This window comes from Antennarius striatus, chromosome 3, assembly GCF_040054535.1.
Source record: "Antennarius striatus isolate MH-2024 chromosome 3, ASM4005453v1, whole genome shotgun sequence".
Taxonomy (NCBI): Eukaryota; Metazoa; Chordata; class Actinopteri; order Lophiiformes; family Antennariidae; genus Antennarius; species Antennarius striatus.
The window spans coordinates 23,539,682-23,545,681 of NC_090778.1; positions in this window are offsets into that span (position 1 = coordinate 23,539,682).

Below are 6,000 nucleotides of genomic sequence, written 5' to 3' on the forward strand. Positions count from 1 at the left end.
ACCACAGCTCTGCGAGCAGTATTGCTGTTGTACATGTAGTCGCAGGTATTTGTCTGTTGCCGTGGGTATAGCTGTAGATCAGACTGTATGACTATTAAAAAAAATAGTCATACAGTCTGACAGTAACTGGTTTCCTCTCGACGAGTGAAAAAGACGAAAGCAGAAGTCACTTAAGGTTCTACGCGGTAAAATTGAGAACATGCCCCTGCAGACAGGATCATGGGCTAATAAATGAAGTTATGGCTGTGTAGGCGTGTCTTGATAAGTCAAAGATGTTTCAATCTGCTCGTGGGACAAGTAAAACCTTATTGTCCCTTACATACGCCCTCCAAAATTGCACTGAGGAGAACCAATCTACAATCTACAAACGTCACTGTGATAAGATCTCTTTAGTGAAATGATTTTGCTATAGATATGTCATGTCTTAAATGTGGCTATGATTAAATGATCATTGTCTATTTTCTCAAGCCTGGATTTCCACACTGTGTGATGCAGACTGGAAATGTCGTTTTAATAGTGAATAATATTGGATTCAGAATGTTTCACGACTGCAACATGACAATTTGTTAAGTATACAATAAAGACAAAATTAAATGCACCAATCCAATAAATTGTTTCCTATAAATTTGCACAAATTTGCATAGCTGTTTGACCATCTAATGCTTGGCAGAATCATATCTCCTTATCTCCTTAGCGGACACATTTTCTTTTGAAATCAAACCTCTCCCATTTTAATATTTAATTTTTTTTATACAATCCTGTGCTGAACAAGATGCAGTGGGATCATACCTCAGGATTCAGGTATGTTTTGGATGCATTTTAAATCTGCCGGTGCACGAAAAACTTTTCCAGTGGTGTGATGCAGAAATATTGTCATCTGTATTGTTTGTGTGTGTCTGCACATCTGGATGTTTGTGCTGGCCATATGTGAATCTAAACATGCTTATTACAGAAGTCAGCTATTGTTGTTCATTAGCAGGCTTCACTAAGCTGCACAATTGCAAGATGTTAGTCTGTATGTTGTTCCATCAGCTGTACCGTTCCAAAGGGAGCTCTGAGAGATGAAGTCGAGGAGTGCATGTCCCAGCCCATGTCTGAAAAGCTGCCAGATGGACTTGGTTGACCATCCAAGCAGCAGAAGTGGAAACAGTCCTTTGTCTTCCTGGAAGTGATAGAGAAAGTAACTGAGCTAGATACTGAAGCAAAGCACCATTAGTGAGTTGTTGTTTTTCTTCAATAACTATCAGACTAATAGTAATTCCAATGTGATTCCAAACTGTAGGGGTAGCTTTTCACTTTCATGGAGTCACATTATGAATGTCATACAATTGCTTTCAGATGCAATAACACAATGGAGAAACTGGGCGTCCATGCTGGAGGTTTGCGCTTGTAGCATTGCCTAAATGTAATATAATAGATCCAGTGATTAAAACCTCATCTGTAATGATAAATGCTTTTATGTGTCAAATGTGCTGTAGGTTTTGTTTTTTTTAATCAAACACACAATAGACAAGTAGGAAACCTTTTAGCAGCTGCAGCTAAAGCCGACTCAGCCTTAAACTACAACTTGGTGAATTCTTCATATTTGCATTTGAGACAGTCATGAGAAGAATCCGTACACCAAACATATTTGTCATGTTTAACTACACATTTGAAACCTTAACTGCACTTTTCTTACATGCTATTCACTTCAGAAACATGAAAACAACCTTTGAGTATACTTGGCATGCCCTTCCCATCCCAGGTCTTAATCTGGGCATTAACATTTGAGTTTAATTCACCTATCAGTTCCCTCGACCATGACATTTACCTGAGTTGGTTGTCAGGGGCTGCAGCTGCTCTAATTGCATATAACACAATGTTGTACTACTTGAGATTGTATATCACAAAAGTGGACACAACAGTGGAAACAATCTGTTAGGCCAAGGATTGTAGAACTCTTGACCTCACATTGTCTCATTTGCCTCATGTACCATACAAAATTTATACATTTTTAAGAGGTTATCATTAATTCAGATCACAGCTTCACGTGTTTTTCAATGATGATGAATCTCAGCTGGCACAGACCTTGGGCTCTTCAGACTTTGTGCCTTTTAATGCAGAGGCGACTCCCGCCTCGGGCTAATCAGGATGGAGCGAGACGTCCTCTGAACAAACCGTGAATGCCACCTTCAAAGGAGACGTGCAGTGCCCTAGTTTTTGTGGCCATGGGGAGCTGTCTGCCAGGATGAAGTTTAAAATTTTCTCTTGTTACCATAAAGTTCCTGGTAAAAGATGGCACGTGGAAGGAGTTAGAGCGACCTGCAAGGCCTGTGTCTCAAAATGTATAGATGCTTAAACAGTATTCTGTGACACATTCATAACAATTTTCACCAGGCTCAACTACGTGGAGGAAATTGCCATCTTTCGTCTGGTACCATTATTCTTATTTGTTCACTCAATAGCTGAAAACAATAACTGCTGTTCCTAATGAGCATGTGTGGAAAGAGCAAAGGCTTTGCAGAATGAGTGTGATGTCAAGCAGTTTTAATCTATCACACTGTGACCTTTGTAGTCCTTGGCAGCTAAAGAGAAGTTTAGATTTACTGATGAAAACACAAGCGGCCACAAGAGAGAACGTATCATCTGCGGTATCTGCAAACTAGGAAGCCTCAAGCTTTGAAATAAATAAACAACAACAGTCACTGTGGTGATTCATAAAGGCTCCACTGGATCATTTAAAGGGTCAAGGTCTCTTTGGACACTTCTGGTCCACTCAGCAGGAGATGGCAGAGACTTTATGGGCTGATTACCTTTGAAGTGAAAATGACTACAAGAACCTCTCCTACCAGCTCAAAGACCGAGACAGGAAAATTGGAATAATGTGCTACGGCTGTTCCTTTGCTTGGGATTTACAGACAATGAAATGCAGAGGTTACATAATTTAGGAAGTGCTTATTGTATTATTATTTTAATAGTAGGAAATTAAACATGGTACACAACAAATTTCCAGTTATCTGAAGAGGAAAAAGTTGTTGTAAGCATCTTGATCACTGGTCTGAGAATAATTTTCCACCATCACCAGAGAAAAAATCCTGGAAATGAAACTCAGTGAGCTCAGCATCGTACCAATCAGAGAGGTCAACAGGACTCCCGACTGCATCGATTATATACATCCCCTGATGACACAGTTGACATTTTCCATTATGATTTGTGTGAATTAGTGACACATAAAACATCCCACTATACCGAATGAGATTTCCTGGATTAGATTATTACAATTCTTGCCACCCCGAACTGTCAGAACTTTGGCTGTTGCTGTAATTCATTCAAAAAAGAAGCATTTGGAGACAGCGAATTTCTGCCAAGGCTAAAAGAATTCTCTCCAAAGACTTCTTTCTCCCTGCATGTTACATTCCGATGTATAATGGCACCTGCGTTTAGATTCTTTTGCCAGACGTTGGAGTCATCCATGGCTTTTGTCATAAGGAAAAAAAAAAATCTGTTCCAGTATTTCCTGCCACTAGGTGGCTCCTTCCTGAAATAAAATCGGATGAAAGTTTTGCAGAAATCTGTCAACAGCTAAGTGATGGTTTAAATGTAAAGCATGATGTCATTTTTTTGTAAATGAAATTAATATTCAATACTTGAAGGTAAATCAATGACTCAGCAATGTTTTACAGTGAAATCATTGGGGCCACTTTAAATTTTTTATTTGTCCTCAATGGCAAACAAAACGGCTCCACATTAAGTTAATTGTAGTTACAGTAGTTTAGTTTTGTTGTGAGGCTCGCACAGAGCTGTAGTCAAGAAACAAAGAACAACTTATCGGAGTAGGTAATAATGACAGATCACCTTTCAAGGGCAAAAAAAAAGGGTCTATTTTCTTCTCTTAGCCATTTGGCATCCAATTGAGTGAAGTTTGATCAACACTGGCCAACTCTAACACAGTAATCATGACATGCATTAAATTACTTCAGAAACAACAAGAACCCTTTAAATGTTGTTTTAGGCACGAAGCGACTCCACTGCTGGCCAGATATTCTTCTTTTTGTGCATGTAGGCTGGAGTTAAGGGATAATTATTGTAATTAAAACAGTGAAAGTAAATTATTTTTCCTTGTCCCCAGAACATTGCTGAGCAGGACACAGGAGTATGCAGGGGCAAAGAACTGAGTTGCTTTGCTAAGATGCTGCTTTACAAATGACTCATTACCTTCTCCAGCGTTTGTTAACATAGCGTAAAGAACCATGATAACAACCGTTATCAACTCAAACAAGTGACTTCATTTCGCAATTTAGTTTTTCCTTTCATCCCTTGACAGGACTTTAATTTGGCCTATTTACACGACGATGTCTCTCCATCCCAGCAGTATCTTTACTTCCCAAGATAGAAGAAAATGACTGAGAGCTTCCCGCTCCTCTGTGTCTCCTGCATCCCTGTCACCAGCTGATTCACTTGGTTCTTTATCTCAACCGGGGCGTGCCGAAACGGATGCACACCAATACGTTATCCATGTTTCCTAACAAGGTACTGAGCGTGGGGGTGGTGTGATCTGGCTATCAAAGGGCGAATGTCAACAAGTGTCCTCCTTTATTTAAATCCTCTGTATCACTCAGAGGACATGAAACGTGTGTGGGATTTATTTTTGGAAACCAAGTCCTAGCATGATTTGATAAACTTGTTTTTTCCAGTTCAAGAGAAAAACACATGTAGCGGTTCCTTAAACAGTACACCAGATTTTCCATTAGATATATTGCTAACATTTTGTGACTGACAATATAAATAACTGAAGTTATAGTTATTTAAGCTTTTTAGAAACAATATTTGGAGGGATACTGCCTCTTTCATGCAACCCGTTGCCCACAGACAAACCAGAGGATTTAACAACTTTAACAGAATCTGTAAATACAGTTCATCACTTCCATAAAATATAATGGACCTCCTGAATTCTAATGCTTAGATATTATTATAAAGGTCTTTAAGACGTTAATTTGAATTATGTATTCACTTGTAGTCTGTGATACTATTCTGCACGTCTGGAACGAAACAGCAGACAGATATCCAACAGTCATTCAGTGTTGCACAATCAGCTGTCGGCTATTCGCAGTGAACGCTGTGAAGATGAGCAGTGACTGAGATTATGGAAGAGGTCATCTCCAACTCTTCACCATCCCACTCACTTCAGGAATAACCCCTTAAGACTTCACTTCAGACGTGACCCAATGTGACAATCCTTCAGATCATTGTTGCCTATATATTTATACTGTACATATACAGTAGTAGGCAGAGATTGCAACATCCTGCGACACCCCTGAATTCAAAGTTCTACCCTGACCTACTTTCATAATGGTCACAGAAATGAATTCTATATTGTACTATCTTGTATGACATTGACCTAAGTTTCCAAAGGTGAAGGTCATCATCACATTTTTGTGCCTCTGGCTTCCTGAAAATGTTGCTTTTTGTTTTGCTATTATATCTCATCAGGTTTCAGAGATGTGTACCTAAAAAGTAATAAAACTGAAAATTTGATCTTGATCTACTTTTTGAAGGTCAAGGTTGTGATCTAATTTTCATCCCCTTGCCTCCCTGAATATAACAGCTTTCATTTCATTTTTCTATCTTCTCCAGTTCCTGAGATATATTTTTAAAAAAAAGTACAAAAAAATGACCTTGACCTAGTTTTCTCAAGGTTCACATCAAGGTCATTATCTAATTTTCATCCCCCTTGCCGCTTGAGTAATGTGCTTTTTCTTTCATCTTTATATCTGCAACAGTTGTGAAGATATTTGGTGGATGGACAGATGGACAAACACACAAACACTGACAATTACATCACCACTTCACGGGATGTAAAAAGACACTTCAAACACTTTTTGTCCAACTCTACAGTTGCTATTTTAAATACTGTGACCTCAAATCCAGTCATTCAAAAGAAGAAATTGACAGAAGCTTGTTCTTTGCATTTATGACACGTGAGGTAAGCATTCTTTTTAATGACAAACAAACCCCTCCAGG